General features: G+C 45.0%; 1 protein-coding gene across 1 annotated transcript in view; it reads left to right on the top strand.

Moving 5' to 3' along the window:
- ADGRL3 (adhesion G protein-coupled receptor L3) overlaps window positions 1-21,160 on the top strand; it is a 519,229-nt gene that overhangs the window by 400,619 nt on the left and 97,450 nt on the right. The gene's annotated exons all lie outside the window — the stretch shown is intronic.

Below are 21,160 nucleotides of genomic sequence, written 5' to 3'. Positions count from 1 at the left end.
AGCCCAAACCCCAGAGCCTGGCTGGGACAGAGGTACCCAGGCTGGGGCAGAACTGGCTGTGTTCCCCAGAGGTCAGAGCTGATGCTGAGGCTGTGCCTTCTTCAAGTGTCCATTTGTGTTTTTGAAGAGCAGTGGTTTCTTTGAATGTGCATCCCCTAATGGCCTTCTGCGTTATCCTTTCAGGTTTGGTGGGAAATGGAAGTTCCCCTTTTCTCCTTGCAGCCTTCTGTGGGATTTGGTGCATTTTTAAACCGCTGATACATTCAACATCAAAGGCATTTTGTGTTTGCGCATGGGAATAGCTGTCTTGTCGTAATGAACGTGACCTTAAAGCTCGCCATTAACTAAAAAAAGAAGGTTGTCTCATAGCTGCACTCACGTTTTACGAAGATGTTTCTCTCACCCTACACAGTGTTTAGGAAAAAAAAACAACTTCTAACTGGGATCCAGGAGGGGCTGTGCGAGTCAGAGCACGGTTTGTTCGCTCCATATTTAATCTCCCCTTGAGTCCAGCTCAGTCCATCACTAATCCAGCCGGATTTGAGCTGAAGGCTGTGATGTAGCAAGAGAAATGTGTAGTGGGGTGTGATTCTGACGGGGTGAAAAACGTGAGAGAAACCGGCTGTTTCTAGCCCAGAACTGTAGCTGGGACTGATATTCCTCCTGCTCTTCTCTAAAGAGATCCCAGGTGGCACACACCACTTGCCGTGGCAAAAATTCGGGGCAGGGGTAGAGAGGGAAGCGTGGCTCCAAGGAGACAATGCCTGACGCATTTGTGCACATTATCTAGACTAGGAAGCACGGTGGGGATAACAAAACTAATTTCATTTTCAGTTCTGCTGAATGGGATCTCCTCCCTCCTAAAAGACAGGTTTTCTATGTCTTTGACACCTGTAGCTGCTTTCTGCACCCGTGGAAGGAAACTGAGGGTAAAAATATCCCTGTGATGATTGTGTAGTATTTTACACCAACTGTGCTGTCACTTCGCACAGGCGGAAAATGACTAGATGAGGTAAGGAAAATCAGTCTGTAAATCCATAAAAATCGTGGGTTTTCTGCATCTACTGATTTCCCATTGTCCATATTCATTACCGGAGAGGAAAATGGATGAATTAGTGCTTGGTTCCAGGCAGCTGTTCAGCTAACTTCCCCGCGCTGCACATGCTGCGGGTGTTTAGGATATTTTCACTTGCAAAGAAATAAAAAATAGCCAGCTTCTGTTATCTCTCCCCCTTTCCTGTGTAGTCTTCTGAGGCAAGGGAGCCCACTGCTGTGTTTTGTACTTTCCTGAAGCCTGGCTCTGATTGTGGGGCTGCCTTTGAACAAAGATTTCATACCAAAGAGTGGCTTTCGCAGGGATCCTTCCACTTCATCTCCAAATGGTTCCCAGCCCTCGGCTGCCAACTATTGTGTTTGGGGGTACATTTTCCATTAAAAACAGCCTGGGAGTTGCTGAGCTCCACTTGCTACATCGGTCCTGCCAGAGCACACACAAAAATAGTCTCTGGATTGACAACGGGAGATTTTTGAACTCAGAAGAGCAGTGGGAAAGCTTTGAGCCCACTGTAGTAGCGTAGTAAAGGGACTCTGACTCGCATCCGTCACTCACCGAGAGACAGAAAGGCTTGATTTATTTTATCAGAAGCCATCTCTTTCATTGTGTGCATCCTCAAGGATGTGAAGGTTGAGGATTCAGCAGCATTTGACTGGGTTTTCACAGGCCAACATAAACTCGTGGCCTGGGGGAAGAAGGGGTTCGGAGGCAGGCTGGAGGTGTCCTGCTGCAGCGGGCGCACCTGGAGCCAGATCCCAGGTAAAAGCAAGCCAAGACCTCAGGAATAAGCAAACCTGTGCTCGAGGACCTGCTGCATGCTGGAAGGAGGCTGGATGGCAGCAAAACGTGGTTTCAAAAAGAAGCATTAGTCCTGCTTCTTGCCCCAGAGAGCAGCGAGATAAAGAGCTCTGCCAGCAGAGCCAGGCAGGGAGGGACAAGGGGTGATCGTGGGCAGGAGCGTGAGGAGAGAGGGGCAGATGAATCTGAATCTGAACCCAGAATGAACCCAGAATCTGCCTGGGTAACACACCTGAGCACTTTGGGCTACAGATGGCACGTCAGAGAGGAAGGCTGTATGGGTTAGTAATATGGTAGGTGGCTTTCTTGGGAACGGGGTTTCTTTAGCTGTTGCTTTTCTCCCCTTTTTTGTGGCTCAACGCTGCCGATTACAAGGGGAGCAGAGGATTATAATATATATTAGCTATTTAGACACTGGAGATAACTCACAATGCTGAAAACTAAACTTATCTCTGATTAAAATTTAATTGCTCCCAAGCTTCCACTAGTTACTTGCATTAAGTTTCACACCATCGGAAAGCGCTCATCAGCCAGTGTTGGATTTAACAGGAATTTGGCAGATGTTAGCGAAGTGCTGGAGGAGCTCCAAACCACAAGATCTGCGGCGTGTAATGTGTTTGAAAATTTGTTGGCAGCCGAAAGAAAAATCGAAAACCTGGAAATAGCAATAACTGGACGCAGATCCCTTCTAATCAAACAGCCAAAATGTTGGACCGCAACCTCCAGCACCTGGAGCACCGGCACAGTTCGAGGAGTGTCGGGTGTCTTGTGAGGTGTCAAAGCAGCAGACTTTATATTATTGGCTTGCAGAGTGCTTTATGGAAGGAACACTGCTATCTCCATGGAAATCTTGAAAAAAAAAAAAAAAAATCTGTTCCAAGGCAATTTAACAAATTAGTTATGTTTTATAAATCTTAGGTTTTCATTACAGCTTTTCCCTCCTCTTGAGGACATTTATTCAGAAACAGGGTCCTTGTTCGGTAAGAGACTAATTTATTTCTGTTATGTATTCCCTTCCTATCAAACCCTGCCTGTGGCATTGTAACTTTAGCATCAACTAGCTTTTTTTTTTTTTTTTTTTTTTTTTTTTAACCAGAACGTGCTCCTGGTACAAGGAGAGGACAAACACGAGTAGCAAACAAGGTTGGAGAAACCTTGATCCATTTTTTATAAGTATATCCAGAGGAATGACAAAAAAAAAAAAGTGCTTACCTCCACGTGGGTGCGTGGTGTTTTGATAGCCTCGCTGACTGCAGCACAGAAGCCAGGCAAGGCTGCAGAGGCTGAGGATGCCTCTTTTAGACAAACGGGAGCTGAATTAAAATCAAGGATGGTACAAGTCCTTTTCAGAGAGATGCCTGCTTGTGCTTAAAAATAAATATAACACACTCTGTGATTTAGTGTCTGTCATGTTTTAATGCATGCAAGTATCTCGACAGCGCTTGTGGCAGGAGTTTGTGTGGAAAAAAGTAAATCTCACCTTAAGCCTTTTTCAATTGAAACAGCATTTGGTGGAGTTTGTGCAAAAGATTAAGTCAGATTCACCCCTTGTTGGGACTGAGCTGATGGGCAGAGCACACAGAACAGTGCCTGGCTTGTGCTATGGAAGCATTTGATCCCTCATATATGATTTCATTTGTTCTGTGGTTCATAGCAAAATGCATTTCATATTCTCTTCTCCTCTGTAATCTGACCTGGACTCGGCAGATCCCAGCCGATAGGTAGGTGCTGCCTGGGGGAGATGCTGGATGCCTCTGTTAATTCTGCCTTATCTGGATTTTTTTTTTTTTTCATCTCCCAGGGAGAACAGGAGTGAACGAGAGTTTAGAAGTTTGGGTCTATGGCTAGGAAAGGAGTTCAGCCCATGCTGTGTTCTGAAGTGTTGGCTCCAATAACCTTAAGCCTAGGCTTAAAAACTGTACTAAATTGGAGACTGCATGCTGCCACGTTGGGCACTCCCATGTTAGCAAGGTTAACATGCCATCAGCTGTTGTTTTTTTGTTTTTCTTTTAGGTTAAGTCACATATAATTATTAATAATTACACAGTTGTGGGTTGTTTGGTTTTTGTTTTTTTTTTTTTTTTTGAAAAGCAAATCAAAATACTTCAAAACTCTCAGTCTCTTTCAGGTCTGCTGCAAATCACAGAGTCATCTAAGTTGGAAGAGACCTCCCAGATCACCTAGTCCAACCTCTGACCTAACACTAACACGTCCTCTCCTAAACCATATCACTAAGATGACACCACGAAACCCACCAGTGCTTTATTTCACGTGGTATTTTCTGAAGACTTGTGGAGTATTTTGTACGGTGCAATCCCAGAATACAGGGGTAAAAATGCTGTTTCCAGCAGCGAAACTTGGTAAAAAGCTGCAAAGATTTTTTCAGACACCGAAAGCACTCTATTTGATGCTCTAACAGTGATGTGGGAGGCAGAACACACACGTAGGCTGTCACAGGACTCTTTGCCAGTGAGTGGAGAGAAATAGGGCAGCACAGGCTCTCTGCAGGTTTTTCAGAGCAAATCTTAGCTCGCCAGCACTGAGATGCTGCTCTCTAGCTACCAGCCCTAATCCAACCTGACCATAATAAGCGTTGGCCTTGCTGCTAATTTTGTCCAGCAAATGCAAAGATGTGAGGTGTGCTGCCACAGCAAACCATGAGAGGTGTTTCAGCCACCGTGAGATGGACTGAGCTGTTCATTGGGTTCCCTTTCCCACTGAGGGAGTACCTCCAGATTTAGATCCAAAAGCACATGCAGAGATGCATGAAGTGGATGTTTGTGGTTTTCCAGTAATTGCAGATGTTTTAGGAGTGATAGAAATACCGCAGTCAAGGCTTTGCAAGGTGCAGTCAGGATTTCCCGGCTAGGCAGAGTGAAACGGGTGCCTTCATCTTTTAGGGCTTGGTTAGGTCTGGGCTCACGTGTGCGAGTTGATTGGATTGGGCTCCCAAGCTGAACCTGTGCTATGCAAAGATGAAATTCAAAGGGGAAAGTAAGGCCGAGACACCTAAACAACCCGATACATGAAAGGGCTGAGCACAAGGCAGTGCCTTTTGAAGTCAGTGGGAGATGCTGCTTTCTTAGTGCTTTTAAAATCAGGCCACTTTTTCAGAGACTAACGTTCGGGTGCTGTTTATGAAAGTCTTGACCTAAATGTCTTATTCATTGTGTCTGCATTTTTTTTTCCTATGTCAAAAATAACGAGAACAAGAATTAGGGGTAAGGGAAGCCTGCAGAGTCCTGCCTGAGCCCCGTGGAAGGGCGCGGGCTGCGTGCGGCCCTGGGCACAGCACAATTCTCTTCCTGCTCTCAGTAAGACAACGAGTTTGTACGTATCTCATGACCGAAGAGTTTTCTTTATTTGCATAGGACTGTAACATCTCCAAGGCAATGATTTCAAACCAAGGATTCCCAGATCATGCCTCCTTTCCAAGCTTTGTCACTGACCCGCGGAGCAGGAGCTCCCCGAGGAGAGTATGCCCGACTCTTTCTCTCACTGCCGGCACATCCCTGTCACAACTTGTTGGTGTTCTCAGGACAGCATCTGGCTAGCTGCCCTGCTTTTCAAGGTCTGAAGTGCTTTTTCACTCTCTGTAGCTATTTTCATCCTTGGCCTCCTGGCTTGGGGAAATACAGGCTTTGCTTTACCCGAGAGAGGCTGCCATGACCCGCTCTGGGGGGCGATGCCTTCCTCCTCCCTGGCACCTTCTTCCACCTCCAGCATCGCCAGGCTGGAATAAATTTCCAGCTGCTCTAACTGCAACCCAAACCTTCTCCTCAGGCAGGCATTAAGACAAATCCTTCTCTCTGCCTCCCTCTGAGGGCCCAAATGACGGGCCGTGCTCCTGAAATCATTGCCTCACATCACTCTTGCCAGCTGCGCATCTGCTGCAGCTCACCTCACCTTGGCCACCAAGGACAGCGTGAAGCAAGCCCATATTTCAAAGACAAAACTGAGGACGCCCTGCCAGGAGGAAGCTTTAAGCAGAGCTTCATTGTGGGCCCGTTGTTCTGCGTGGCAGTGTGGCCGGGGAGGCATACAGCAAGGGAGATCGCACCGACACGTGTGGTATGTTGGGGAGTTTTGTTCCACAAAATGTATTCTGGCCTACAAAGGACGCCTTTGGCTTCAGACTTGGTTGAGAATTAAGTATCTTGTAATTTACTTTTTTCTGGGAGCTCAGCTATTATGGGCAAAAATATGTCTTTGCCTACCTTACACACCTGCCTTAAGGAAGCTTGAATCACAAAGGTTTTTTATGAATATCAGTTACGGTTCAGTTTGTCTTTAAAATAAAAAAACAAACAACTTTTAAAGGATACCAGTTACACAGACAGGTGTTTTGAGTGAAAATCTCCTGTCACATCCTTTTTCATGCGCTGTTTGATCAGATGCAGTTAACTCTAATTGCAATTTGTTTTGTGGAGGAAAAAAAAAAAGAGAGTGTATACAGAAATATAAACACACAGCAACGCAGGTAGCTCATCTGGTGGTTCTGAGGGTGGGAAAATTAATGTTGTTTCCACCGTGCAATCAGACTTCAGCACTGCCCTACTGGTGGTGGCTCTCCAAAGTGGTAATTCAGCAAATATTACCACTGGGATGTAGCCAGAAAGCAGGCTTTTTTTCCTCCCCTCCCTGTGTCCTGCTGTGTTGGGTTTTGCAGAAGGAAAGCTGATGATAAATGTTAGCGAAATGCCTGGGATGTTACAAGCTTCATTTGCCCTTGGTACTCGGGTGGGCTTCCCTCGGTTCGTTAGACCCCTACTTGGAAGATGGAAAGGTTTGTGGGGAGAATTTGAGGCATGCTCTGGGGATCTGCAGCCCTGGGCAAAAAGGCCATATATGTTCCCCCTCTGCACAGGAACCCTTCTGCGCCTAAGGGAAAGCAAGGCAATTTTTAAAAGCAGATGGCAAACAATGGAGAAATAAAGCTGGAAGGTGCAACTTGTTACCCAGGGGGCAGATGGAGAAGTGGTGCGTAGGCAATGACAGGTGAGGCGTGCAGGGAAAGTTTTGGAACTGACCTGGGATAAGGAAAAGAGCTAAAAATAGTGATTTAAGTTCCCCTTCGGTGGAGGCGAGCCAGCGCTGTGCCCAGAGAGCTGTAATGCAGGTTTCACATGAATGAAATTTTATTCAGCATGCAGGGAGAGAAATCTGGGTAAGAGGGAGATTGGGGGATTTCTGAATGTCAGCCTGAAGTTTCAGCAGGAATCCTATCATCTGCGAGGGCTCAGCCTCGCCGGCACAGTGTTTCTCTTGGCTGATGAAGGCAATCTAACACCGCATTTCCCACTTGGAGGATCCCTGCAGAGAAATCGTCTCCAAAGAAAAAAAATGTTCAGCGACACCGGCTAGCTCGTACCGCTTTCATCCAGCCAGGCGCTGGGCTTTAGGATTTCGACACTATAAAAAGGAAAACAAGCAACCTGGAAAGGGTCAACTTCATATTCTAATTGTCCAAGGAAGGGATTGTTAAGCTGAGCTGGCCCTGGCACTTGGTTTGCATTTTACACCCTCGGCTCCCCAGCACTGTCCCTTCTCCCTCAATACCCTCACACTGTCCCAGCTCGGTTCTTCCTCGGTTTTGTTTTTCATGTAGGCAAACAGCACAGCTTGGACTTGCCTCGGCTTGACAGGAATGGACACATAATTTTCTGTTATATTGTTATCGGAATGCTGCACGCTTCAGCTGGCAAACAGATTGTCAAACATCCTTGAACAATATTTGCTCGGAGTGCAACAGAGAAAAGAAATCTAATATCTGCTTTTAGACCCGGCTCCTTCCTGATGTGCTTTGTTTGGTTCTCTTTGCGCACGCTTAACATTTCCTTTCTGTTAGAGCATACTCAACCAGAGCTGATTAATCGGATTCATCATCCGGTGAGTGCTTGCTCATCTCTAAAAGCTGGCTGGACCAGGAGGTGAGTTTTTTCCTTATGTCCAGCTCCCCTCAGGGACACACACCCCCGTCTCCGCTGAGAGCAGCAGCTGGCACTGGGCTGAAAACTCCGCGTGACAAATAAATGTTGGGTCACCGTGCCCTGAGAGGTACGGGTGGCTCGGGCAGGCTGCTCTTAGACATCCTCTTGGATCTCTTCAGCACGGTATGCAGCCCTTTGCTGTTACTGAATGTGAAATATCTCAGTTAGGATGCAAAACAAACCCGTTGCTTCGTCGGAGCCTGTTCGCCCAGGCGTCAGAGTCTGTGAGACTTCTGTGCACTCTGCTCTCGACGAAAGCTGGAGACAGCGGTGGTTTAACTGAATCAGTGTCGCTGTTTTAGCTCAAAGATGAAGTTTAATAAGGGAAAATAAGAGTTTAATTTGGAAAAACATCTTGTAGGCCAGGGGGACTGACCTTGTACAAGTGACTGCTGCCAAGAGGATTAGGGAGTTGTATGTTGTACTCAGAAACGTACTGCGGACATGCCACTCTTGGCACAGATGGGAAAAGCGGGCCATTTGCTCCCATACCTTGTCTGAGCCTTGGACTTTTCACAGGGAGAGTCCTTGGGGAATAGTCTGGAGCGAAAGAAGGGGTTTTGCTATTGCATTAGCTAGCAATTTCCTCATCCTATAACGGGGGGGCCAAGCGTTCCTTGCCCTCCTGGCTTTATCACAGAATCACACAGAATTTCTAGGTTGGAAGAGACCTCAAGATCATCGAGTCCAACCTCTGACCTAAATTGGTACATCCCAGTGCCTCCCAAGAGCAGGTTGTGGACTGAGGCGGGTGATGTCCTCTGCAGGAGGAGAAGGAAGTAAGGATGGTCAGTTTTCTGGTTTGTGTTGAGCTTTGTCCTGCCTCTGCCCACCAGTCTGTGATCATCATCCACCCTGGATGAAATTCGGGATTTTCCAGTCATCCGTGGAAAGGTTCATGCCCACCCCAGCACCACCTAAAAAAAGGTGAGCAAACAGTTGAGGCACTTGCAGTCTCAGGCATGGAGATTTTAGTATGGTGAAGGTGATGGCACTGCAGGAGCCTGGACGTTGTAAGCTCCTGTTGTCATCAGTGTAGTGAGGCACCTCCAAAGAACACCTCAGGTCCTGGGCTTTTGGTTGCTACTTTTTCCTGTCCATTGACTAGCTGATTCAGATCCTTAAATCAAAACCTCTCGGTCTCTTTCTCTCTCTTCAAGCAAAGCCATGTGTTTTTTCTGCACTGAATCAGTCCCTGTGGTAGCTGAACAGAATGGGCAAGCCAGTTGCTGCTGCACTACTTACACTTGTCATTTCCATTTTGCTGAGTGGCTCCAGGTTGGCATGCCAAGAATCTCGGTGTTCCAGATCAATGGTCAGCCAGGCTCTACTCTTATTTTATTATTATTTTTTTTAATTTAGAAGATTAAAACATTTGTTGTCTTGCTTGGTGCTGACCATGAGGGTCTACCACAGGTGACCTTCTTGCTCCCTTGCCATCTCAAGCCTGACCAGCATATTCGAAATTCAGTTATTTCATTTATTTCCAAATGAGTTCAGTATTATGCTCTGTTTTTAGCATTCCTGGCCTGACAGATTTCCTCTTGTTATAAATTATTCTGTCTGCTTCAGCTGCATGCTTTTTCTCATTTACATTTAAGATAATGGAAGAAGAGTTGCTTTTGATGACATAAGTGAGCTAGATTTTGGGTTAGCATTATTATAAAATGAGAGTTCTGCCTGGATAATGTAAAATATTAGGGATTTTGAGGTTTTAGTACCTGTAAAGCACTGCAATGACTCGAAAAACTAATATACTTCTTCCCCGTGAATTGACAAGACGTCTCGATGCATGCATGGAATGTGAAAGGCTCAAGGCTAATAGCGTTACAGGTCCCAACACATGCACTGAATGGTTTGATGTGAAATATTTACAAAACAAAAATATTTCGGTGTTTGATGCTGAAGGTGGAGGGGGATAATAATCACACTCTAGATTGGTGTATTTATTTTATGTTGCCTGTGAGAGCTATAAAACGAGCTTTAGCCTTTGTGCTAGAGGAATACAGCAGCTCTCTAGCTCTGTATTGTATCAGTAGTTATATCCTATACTTACAGTAATATCTGAACAAAGAGTCTCTGCTGTATTTCAGAATCTGATACAAATTGCTTGGCTACTTATTTTTTTTTCCTTTCTTTTCCTGGTTTTCTGTTACACTTTTGAGTCTTTTAATCACATAAGAATGCGTTCACATTTAACTAGACAGTAGTTACCTCTTTAAGATATGTGCATTAGACCAGCTCAGGCTTCCTTTTCTCTCTCTTTCTCTCCCATCTCCTCTTTTTTCACACGTTGAATATATGAATCTGTTTTTTCCCCTACAAGAGACACGATTCTTTTGCTCAAAGTATCACATTTCAGCTTTGCAGTGGCATCAGGCACTTAATTCTACTGGCATATATTTTACACAATGGCAATGAGTTTACACGTTTTAAAAATCTCTAAAATCTAACATTTACTTTGTTCATTTCTGTGTCGCCCTACCTGCTTTTCTTTACCAGTTCCAACTTTTTATTCTGCTGCTGCTTGCAGGAATCCACAACACCTTTGTTGGTAGCCCAGGTGGATCAGATGCAGTTCAGGCTTCCAGGTCAAGAGTACATGATGGAAAATCTCTTCTCTAACATAGCAGCATCTTAATTAATGTTCCTCTGTGTCTTTTGTGCTCTGGTTTGGACCAGTAATCCCTCTGGGTGCCTAATCTTTAGCATTTTCCTCTTTTCTTTGCCCTTTGTGTGCCAAACCAGGTGCCAAACCTGGGGAGGCAGGAGTATGGCTTTGTGCTAAAATATAGTGCACTTCAGCACCACTATGCACTTTCCTGTAGGTTTTTGATGTCTGCCTTTTCTGTGGGACCAATTCAAAGCCCCACAAGGCCAATGGGTATTATATTCATCTTCTTCCCAAGAACCAATATTAACCTTACATTGCAGTGTGCTGGTCTGAACTAGCCATTAGCAAGAATAATCTGAAAGCTGACAGGTGTGAAGCGAGAAAGCAGCGTTGAAGGTTTTTCCACCTTGTTCTTACGTATTGTCACCTTGTTATCAAGCCCCTCTAGTTAGAGTTTGAAATGGCACCTTGACCAGAGCTGACGTGATGAGACTTGGCAGCCTTTGGTGGTGCTGAGTCAAACAAGTAGGGCTAAACCTCCTTCTTTGAAGCTGGATGCTGGTCCTTACGGCCTCTCAGCTTTGCAGTGTGACTTCTCAACAGGGATGACCAGCCATGACGATGACTTCATCACCAGAGCCTTCAGCCTGGAGATCTTTGCATCTCCTTAAAATGATGCTGAGGCAAATTGCTGCATATTCAGCATCACTACCTGCACCCCAATGCCCTCTCTCTACAAAAATACTCCCACAATACAGGTAAGGGATGCTTGTGTGTCAGCCTTGGTAGGACATGGCTGTGGTTTGCATAGTGCACTTTTTTTTGCCTGCGTCTTTAAGTGCCAAATGCTCGTATGGAAATGTTACCCAGTTTGCTTCAACTTAAAACTCCCCATATTGCAGTTTGTTTATTTGTTATAAATCTGTTTTGCTAAAGCAAATGTGTTTTTCATAATATTAATGGCTCTTTCATTGTTAAAGCCCTCCGCAGAACACCAGATATCTATAAAACAAATTTAGATACCAGTCCTCTAGTTAAGCATTGTTTAGGCAGATCCCTGAGCCAACATGAATACAGCTATTAGAAGCGAGCTTTACAAAATATTGACGTTTCTACATAAGCAATAAAGAGTTTTGGAAAGGAGCTAAACAGTATTACGGTTTGTCAGGGAAACTGCTTTATTTCTTAAAGCAGCTGAATATTGATATTCTCACAATGGAGTTTTGTCAGCTTCTTAGAATTTGCTTTTATGGAAGATTTTTTTTTTTTTTTTTCTGTTTAGCACCAGTTTGTTCCCTCCCTTTCTTCTGTCTGTCCTGCCAGGGCTGTATGGTAAGCTGGCAAGTCTGGTGAAAGGATTGACCTAATCTGCACTATAAAATGCAAAACGAGATGTGGCTGAGAGGCCGAGGCCATCTCTACCCTCTCTTCAGGAGCAGTCATTTACAGGAGAGGTCTTCACCCCACATCCACACTGAGGTGCATGAGAGCATAGTTGAAGGACAAGACAAGACAGCCTTTCTCAGCATTTCCCTATTCCTGCTCGTTTGAATAATCAGCTCTCCTCAGAGCTCAGGCTGTTTTTCTTGCAGGAGCAAGAATAAATGGAATAAATAAATAACGTAGAAGCCAATGCAGTCAGAGACTGAGCAGAGCAATTCCCCTGTAGAGAAAAATCACTTGGCAGCTTTGGAGAAGGATTTGGTTTTTCTGAATAAGGTTTGAAATAAACAGTGGGTTGTAGCAGGAGGAGGAAATAGACAGTTTTGGTGAAAGACAAAAGGTGAGCTTTTGCTGGCAGGTTTATCATCCCCTTGCTCCAGAGGATGCTGGAAGTGTGGTATGGGTTTGGCATTTATGGGACTGATGGCAGTCCCAGCTTTCAGCTTTCCCATTCATTTACGACTGACTTTGTCAGTCCTAAAATTGGCTAGATGAAGGATATGAGCAGCCTGAAATCCACCTTTTGTTTTTGGGGGATTTTATTTCCTTTTTTATTATTATTTATTTATTTCAGTTGACCAGCCCACCCATGGAGCATGTTTGCGCTTAAACCGCTGGGCATCGGGGCTCATTTGGATGCTCAGCAATCGCGTGCAAACCTGAGAGAGAACTCAAACCCCGAGCCTCAGAGCAGCTGGGATTGAGGGATGGTGCACATAGTGTAAGGGGAGGTGCCCAGTAAATGAAAAAAGCAGCCTTTGTAACTTCAATATGCCAAATCAGATGGGAGGAAGGGAGGCCAGAAGGCTCCCACCCACCTCTCCACCCATGCCTCTCGCACAAGTGCGTGCTGCAGGGCTGGGGAGTTGCCATCTTGTTGTTCCAGCACATTGTCTGCCTGGGTTTGGTCGTACTCTGCTCTCTTGTTCAAGATAAGAGCACAACACAATCAGGTTTTAAATATTAATACGGAGATCACAGGAGTGTAGCTGGGAAGCACTGTATCACCGAGAATTGAAAACTCTAATCTGTACTTTTGAAAGCTGTCCAATTTCTTTTTTATTTACAGTCTTTGAACCATTTCACAAATTGGAAAGTAACTATCCAGCCATTTCACAGGCAGATTATGATATGTTTAAAGGAGTCCAAGGCATTTATCTGAATGCAATTGGCCATCTTGCGGCCCAGCACCGAGATTGGAGATATTACACACACAGATGAGCAGAGACTACTTGAAGATGATAGTTTGCTCATATTAAAGTTGTGCCTGAGCTTGCACTAAAGAAACATTTCAGACAGCAATATAAGCTGAGCGCTGTTGGCACCTGGAGGCATGAATAGTCATTTTAGGGCTCCTGCACTTGCTTCCATTCATCCCAAATGCAGAGGTGGAGAGCTGCTGGAGAAGGACTGGCTCCATCTGGCACTGCCTCTGCAGAAGGCTTGCAAGTTCTTTGATTAAAGATGCAGAAGTGTAGGTAACAAGCAGGAAACACACAAAGGATAAAGTTACATCCGTCGCCAAATGGATGGGAAAAATTATTTTCCCCCTTAGCAGCTACACACGTGCTTGTTTTGCATAGAAACTTACCTTTAAGTTTCAGCTCTCACAGATAAAACATACGTGGCTTAATTAAAAAGCAAAAAAAAAAAAAAGAAAACCTTAAAATCTCAGCCTCCAGTGAAACTCCCGAAGCTGTAAGCACAGCGCTCACGTGTCTGTGCTCTAGCGTGGTCTGAATGAAAAACTGACAGCACCTGCTACTGAAATCAAAAGCGGTTCCTCTAACAATGGGATACGGAGGAATTCCTACTGGGTTTCTCTTTAATAGAGTTTGAAGGATTCAAGTTGAAAGACAGTACATAAGATCTGCACCACTGGCTCTGATGGATGTAAATCATGCCAGGGGACAGAGATTGTTGTGGAGGTTAGAAGTTCACTCCGTGCATTCAGTAATGATATGCAGCTGGTGCGCCCTTAAAAAGGGATTGTCTGCTTTTTTTTTTTTTTTTTCCCCTGTATGAAATAGCATGTGAATTATAAAAAATAGTAGTCAGATTTTAGATGTTAAAATCCATGAATTCAAAATAAAAGCAACCGTATCTGACAGTGGTTTTGAGAAGGAGAGCGATATACAGCTAGATTGCCTAAAAATAGCTCTTGAACTGAACTCTCAAACCTATTTGATTAGTCCATTTGTAATAAATCCTGACGTACTATTAGATCTGCTCTTCTGTAATCTTTTCCTGTTTACCAGGCATCCTATGGGCATAGTTCATCAGCGTTTCTAAAAGCATTACAGTACGATGTTGAAAAAAATGTAAGTTTTTTTTTTTATGTCTTAAACATGACGGTCCAGTTACATTTCTTCCTGGCTGAATCAGAATCAGTTGCGAAGTCTGGAAATAGCAATACGGCATCAGCGTACGAGAGGTTCACAGAGGTGGATTTGGCAGAGATCCTGGGTAGAAAAACAGGGCTAAGACTTTAAGTACTGGCTTTGGCCACTGAGACTGATAGAAGGGGACCATGGTGGAGGCAGCAGCTGATGCTCGTGTGCTGTAGGACTGAATTTCCTGTCCTGACTAGGTATGCTGTTGTGCTCTATCCCCTGCTAGTGACAGGTAAAATGTTGAAATGAAAAAAACTGAGGAAAAAAAAAAAAAAGTCAGTTGTTCGGACTCATTTTTTTTCAGGCAAAATGTGAAATTTTTACAATAATAACTAGACCGCTTTCCACACAATTTGACCTTTCCATACCAATTCTGTGTACGTAGCGAGTAGTTGATCACTGTCAGAAGTGTGAAGGTTTGATTCGAAAGGCTTGGACAGAGATGGGTTTTTGCCTGTTGGAAATTGGTCCCACGTGGCGGTTGCTTTTAATTCTCCTTGCTGGTATTTGTGGTGCAGTGAGAAGGGATGAGTTTGGGCAGATTGACTGGATTTGAACCTGTTGTGAAAATTTTGCACACTCGAGTTCTCATTCTTTGTCTTTTGGGTTAATTTTAAGCTCTCAAATGGAGATCCAGAGGAAGAAAAAAAAAAAACAGTGTGCTAAGTGATTCCAGCTTGGAGTGCAGAGAAACAGCTGAGTTTGCACCAGATCTTGGACCAGAGCAGAAAGTTTCTCCCTAGTGCTGGGAACTCACTCAACATCTGGCCCATATCCATCGCAGCATCCATCCAGGCTCAGCAGAGCTGTTACATGCGGGCAGAGTAGCCTTGGGCACAAATCACGATCCCCTGCTAGGCGAGGTAGGAGAAAAAAAATCCGGAGAGGATTGGCAGCAGTCCACAGCTGGATGGACCTTTCTGCTCTCAGATGCAGAAATGGACCTTTCTGCTCTCCTTTCTGCTATCTCAGATGGTAGGTAAGGATGAGGAAAAAAAGAACTACGTTAATCTATAAGTATGCACTCATACTTTATACAACTTTTCCAGGGTCCGGGACTACCTGCAGTCATGTTGTTCAAGACGACGTGATATGCTGAACACTTTGGGATCTTCATATATCTAATCTTTCTTCCTACAAATAGTTTTTGTGAGCTTTTTGTCAGTCTCAGTCAATAAAGCTCCAACAATCAGAAAAAAAAACAACCCTCCGAAGTTGTTCACACACAACAGTGTGTGAACTTTTATGTTCACATATGATTCTGGCCTAGCTTACACAAGCTGCTCGCTGTGTGTGTGAGTACAGGCAAGAGCTGTTCAGACGTTTGATGTGAAGCCTGCTTGGCCTTCACTTGCAATAAAAAAATAAATCATATTTTCTCTCAAACACGTGAAAGGAGCTGTACATAATTTCGGGCTAATCTGGCGTTGTTGATTCTTCATGCTGCAGCTCCGGGGTGGCACTGATGTGTGGCCCTTGGTCTTCCTCTGGACATCCAGCCTGAGATGCTTTTGCAGGGTGATGTCTTCTGAGGCATGGTCTTGCTGTAACATTGCAGTATGTGGGGGAAAAAAAAAAAGGGACTATATTTATTTTCAAATGATATTTTTTTCTAGTGACTTTCAGAAAATATTCTGAAGTGCGTTTGAAAATGCCCGTAGAAAACTAATTCCCAGGAGATGCATTTATGTGCCAGGGAAGGGAAAAACAGCTGTGATACAATCCTCCAACTGCATTCGGTTTGGGCTTCTTCTTTCAAGACATGCCTAAGTCTTCTTATTGCTATTTAAATACAACTTGCACCATTGTTCAGAAGAAGAAGTGGAAAAAAAAAAAAGAAGTGGGCTGATGTAAGCAAATGATGCATTTGCCAAATACAAGAAGGACAACACTAGTTACAGGAGAGGAGAGACACTCAGGTTTTCTGGTTTTTGCAGCCTTTCAGAAAGGAGCAGCGCTACGTTTGTCTTTGTGCAGCAATTAATGTGCGTAAGTAATTGCGCACACAGCCTGGACGTGCTCAAGAGGGTGGTTGGATTGCTTTATCAAAAGGGCCCAAAAGTTGAGCCCCTTGGATTAGTTGTACCTCCGTCGCTTGAGAGCTGCCAGCGAGTGGCTCGGTTTGCACCACGAGCAGCGCAAGGAGCAAGAGGGGACTTTTGGCCACCGGTGCCCCAACACATCTGCTCCAGCGTCAGGCTGGGGAAGGCAAAACTCGCAGGAGAGTGAAGTCATCGGGGCTTGCTTGGACCTTGCTCACAAAATGTCAAGCGTGGTCTCTCCTTCCAACTACGTGGGCTGGTTATAGGCTGGATACTTCGGTGCAAAAAGAGAAAAAAAAAAAAAAATCAGAGAAAAGGAAACTTGGGAGTGATGGCAAATACGCTTGCCTGCAATCGAGACCGCTTTGCACAGTCTTTGTGATAGGAAAACACTGTTCAAAAAGCAGCCACCCGTGGCTGGGAGCACCAGGAAGATGTGAACAGAGGAGAAAGCAAGACATCTCTGCTGGATTTTCCTGGTGGCCAATATGAAGTGCTGGTTGGTTGTGTGCTTGTCACTTTAGGCCAGGAAAGAAGAAAAGAAGGAAACAGGGAGAGAAAAGAAAGAGAACCTCATTTACATAGAGAGATTTTTTTTTTTCCTGTGAGTAAATTCCTCCCATGACTTTCCCCTGGCCATGCAAAATTCCTCCACCAGGAGACTGAGCTCTGTGCAAGGGAAAACGGAAAGAGGGGAGAAGATTGGCCATTGCTTTTTCTCGCCAGTAAATGTACAGGGAATAGAGAGAGGTTCCTCTGGGAGTTGCAATTACTCCCCTGTGGACCTGGAAATGCTTTTTTTTTTTTTTTTTTTTTTTTTTTTGTATAGCTGCCACTCTGGTCTGACTGATGGCAAAGCTTAGTCTTCTGCTCTTAGCGCCAGCTCTCTGCATAGCGCAGGGGAGAAAAAAGCCAAGTATCGCTTCGGGGTGTCTGTGGGAAAGAGATGTTTCCACAGCCACAACAACCACACTTTGCTTTCTTAGGAGCACTGGGAAAATACCTGTCCCAGCACTGTGCTGGGGACGGTGCTTCGTGGGATCAAGTTTTGTAAAGTCTCATGAATGTTTGGGGCTTGAGTGTAGGAGTAAAAACTGAGTCTTGCCTAAAACAAGTTTTTAAACTCTTGATATGGCAAAACACGGTGAAAGCAAGCAGTAAAATTAAAATAATTGAGACTATACATTCCTGTTTGTAACAGCGTGGATGAGTTTTAAAGGTCACCACTTGTCTCTGGGCAAGGATTTTACTACCAAGTATTTTCGGAAGAGTCCTTCTATTAAAATGACCTCAGGCAGTGCTGGTTTTCTCCAAGTTAAAAAATCACAGTTTGCTGGCAGCCTGAGATAATCTGGAGGTTTGATCTCTGGCCTGCGCTTAGGTAATTGTGCACAGGTTGCAGTCTTGGCGTGGTTTTGCTTGGATTTGAGAATCATTTACATGCAAATGATGCTGATCTCTCCTTCCTTCCCTTCTAACCAATTAACTTGGTTTTCAAGCACACAGTTGTGTGAGCAACATCAGCGAGTGGCGGGGCCTCTGATGCTGGGTGGTGTTGGTGCGTTCGTCGTGCTCACTGGAGCTCGTTACCGAGTTGAGGCACTGAGTAACCAGCCCTCTGAGCTGAACCCAGTGCCATCCCATCCATCTCGCTCCACGAGACCGCTTCAGGTCGGCTCTTTTGGATCTTCTTATAATTTATGCTATGTAAATGGCAGAGATGTGTATTTTTACAGAGAGAAAGCCCAGATGAAGAAGAAAAAAATAGGAAGAGCAGGCCCTCGAAGAGATTTTGGCACTAATGCCAAGGGGGGTTGAAAGATAAAACAATTCTTTTTTTCTTTTTTTTATGACTGAAGGAAAATACCAGTGAGTCCCTTGTGCATAGCTGACACAGTAAACTTGCCAGGGCTATTCCAGAAGCAACATGCCACAAGGCATTCAATAATGGTCAGTGAAAACGAGGCTCAGAAATGCAGTACCCCTGCGAGCAGGCTCCTGGGTGCCTAGGCACTTCACTGCCTCTTCCATGGCCCAATTAGGGCTTAATACAACTCATTTTCAGGAACTCTTGCAGAAAAAAAAAAAAAAAATCTTTTAAGTTTCAGCTTGTAGTTACTCTTCTCTGTTGGGTGCTGGAAATTTGTTTCTCTCTGCTTGCAAATGGCTCTGAGAATGATTTTAAGGGTGTTTTACCAGTTTTGCCCTTAAAACTGCATCTGCTCTTTCTCCTTGGTACTTCTGTGCCTGTGGCGTATGGCGTGGCTCACTTTGCAAATGGAAAGTAACTTGTTACTGCGTGACTAAAGGGGAGAAGAGCTGCAGGTAGTTATTTATCAGACCGATTGTTATTATGAAGACATGAAATATGTACTCATGGCAAGACCTGCTGTAGTAAAAGCAGACGATTTTTGCTGAAGTTCTCTACAAATTTCTGTCCTCCCTGCGATGTCAGATGGAAATCATGCGCCGCTTCGTGCTGTAGCACAGCTTCGAGCAGGACCTAGAAGATATCTGTCAATGTCTGCAGAATTTGGCTTTGTGTTTGTTGGAATCCGTTCAAACCCAAGGCTCTTAGTGGAAGGGAGGTGGCACGAGAAGGCTGGAAAGTCTAATCAGTGAGCTCTGTGATTGCTGAAATGCCGACATTTCCCAACCTTTGAGCATCCCATGTGTGTGTGTGCAAGTGCACATGCAGAAACCACAGCCTCCCGTGCTGACAAGCCCTGCTGGAGAGTCTCCAGTCAAAGCCCTTAACCCAAATCAGTCCAAGTCCCTGTGAGTGTTGCTGACCTGCGTCTGAGTGAAGTGCCTCCCTGCAAGGTTAAAAACAGGGAAACTTGTGCAAAAGGCTGGGGGCTGAGCCACAGGTGACCGATGTTAACAGGGGGAGAAATACAAAGAGCAAGGAACTGATGCAAAAGCATCTGATGTGCTACAATAGCAGAAGAAAAAAGGAAAGAAGAAAAAAAAAGTAGATCCCTGAAGTCCTGCTGTCCACCAGCCTCTTGGCTCAGGTGGGAGACCAGATTTTGGATCAGGCTGCTTACCCTACATCCAGTTTTCCTGGAAATCATGGAGCTGGTACTTTTAAGTGGAACATTTTCTGGAACAAAAGGTCTGATGCCTCAGAAAATTGTGTTTATGGTGCTTCTGACTTAGTTTTAAATTTTGTGGAGAGGGTTTCTCAGGCTTGGATTGAAATTATCTAAACCCAGAGCAAGCGTGTGCTTCAGCTGCCACATTATTGATTATGCTGGGGCACGGGAACTGCTCGCAGCACCTGGCTTTGGCACGAAGTAATTACTTAAATTACAAAAAAAGAAAAAAAAAGCTTTCAGGATGGAAGATCTCCTGTTCCACACTAAAGGCAGTCATCTCTGTGCTTTAAATAGGTTGACTTGAATGAGCGTTTACCTGAACTCCAGTGACAGCAGTATCATTGTCCATTAATAACGAGTATTGCGTTAATAGCGAAAGCGGTCTGCTTCACCAGTCCTCGAAGAAAGGAAAGTCTTGGCTCTCAGGAGCTTGCAGTCTGAGCCTGCTCGCACAGCTGAATTAATACGAGGCTGTTCCTCGGGGCGAAAGGGTGATTCCTGCATTTAATTTTAATTTCTGGCTAGGCTGGCGTTCACGTGTGGCTGTCTTTAATGTAGAAACTCCAATTCCTGTTGCTGGACGTGGTACAAGCATCACACTGAAAGATTTCTGGATGCTGGCAGAGACATCAGGGAGGTGTGGCATGGGAATTTGAGGGGGACCGAGAGCAGACAAGTCCTCCTTGGCTCGTTGTGGCTGTGCTGCTGGGGGATTGATGGGACAGTTGTGAACATCTGTTACTGACTAGAGTAGAAGTGTTAGGTTGAGAGAAGCAGGAGGGTGCTTATCTTTGGGACGGGGGGAAAGCAGAGTTCTGCACAAGCCTCTGCACTTCGGGGTACGGCAGGGGTGGTGGAGGTAGCCAGCCTCGGCTTCCAGACCTGAGATTTCAGGTCAAGCCACAAAGAAGGCCACGTGAGGCTGCATTCAGTGCAAAAAACTTGGATCTAAACAGGAGGCAAAACAAGGTAATTAGAAGGTGGACATCATTCAATATTTACCACACTTAGCACAGCTCTGGCAAGATGGAGGACGGGTTAATGCATTTCTAAAACAAGTTCGCCACCTCTTGCTGCTTGACTGCCCACCATTAGTTGTAAATGAAATAGCCTTTTGAGGATTAAACTCTTGAGGATTTGGCTGGGCTGATGTGTGCTTTTGTGCCTGCTGCGTGGCCAGCAGCTCGAGCTGAGCACTGCTATGGGGATGAGGCAGCAAGGTACAAGAGAGAAAATGAGGGACTTGTTTCAGAGAGCACCCCTGTACTCATCCCTCCATCTGCTTCATTTTGGGGGGATGGGTTTGTGGTGCAGGTTGTTTTTTTTATTATTATTATACCATGGAAAATGTTTTCCTGTCCAAACCTGCTGGGTCTTCAGAAACACTAAAAAATTAAAAGCACTTCTGTGCTAGGTGCTCCCTAAAAGATGGAAAATAAGATTGTACATTAAAATGCCAGAAAGAAAAACGGGGAGGGCATAAAATGCTGCTTTATTTTCATCAGATGCTAGTGCTTTTGGAAAATCAGATGTGCTCCAGTGGTCATTACCCCCCTGTGTGCTTCCCTCACCGTGAGTTTGAGCATCTCTTAAAGGCAGCAAGCACCGCGCTCGCTGCAGCTCCTGCTACACCCTGCAGGCTGCTTTGCGTGGCAGGGACAGCCTCGGGACTGAATCCACTCCACCTGCCTTTTTTCCCTTCCTCTCTTTAACCAGCTTTGGCTT

This window comes from Aythya ferina (genome assembly GCF_964211825.1).
Source record: "Aythya ferina genome assembly, chromosome: 4".
Classification (NCBI taxonomy): domain Eukaryota; kingdom Metazoa; phylum Chordata; class Aves; order Anseriformes; family Anatidae; genus Aythya; species Aythya ferina.
Note: the sequence above shows the minus strand (reverse complement) of the source record. Positions and strands in the feature narration are given on the sequence as shown.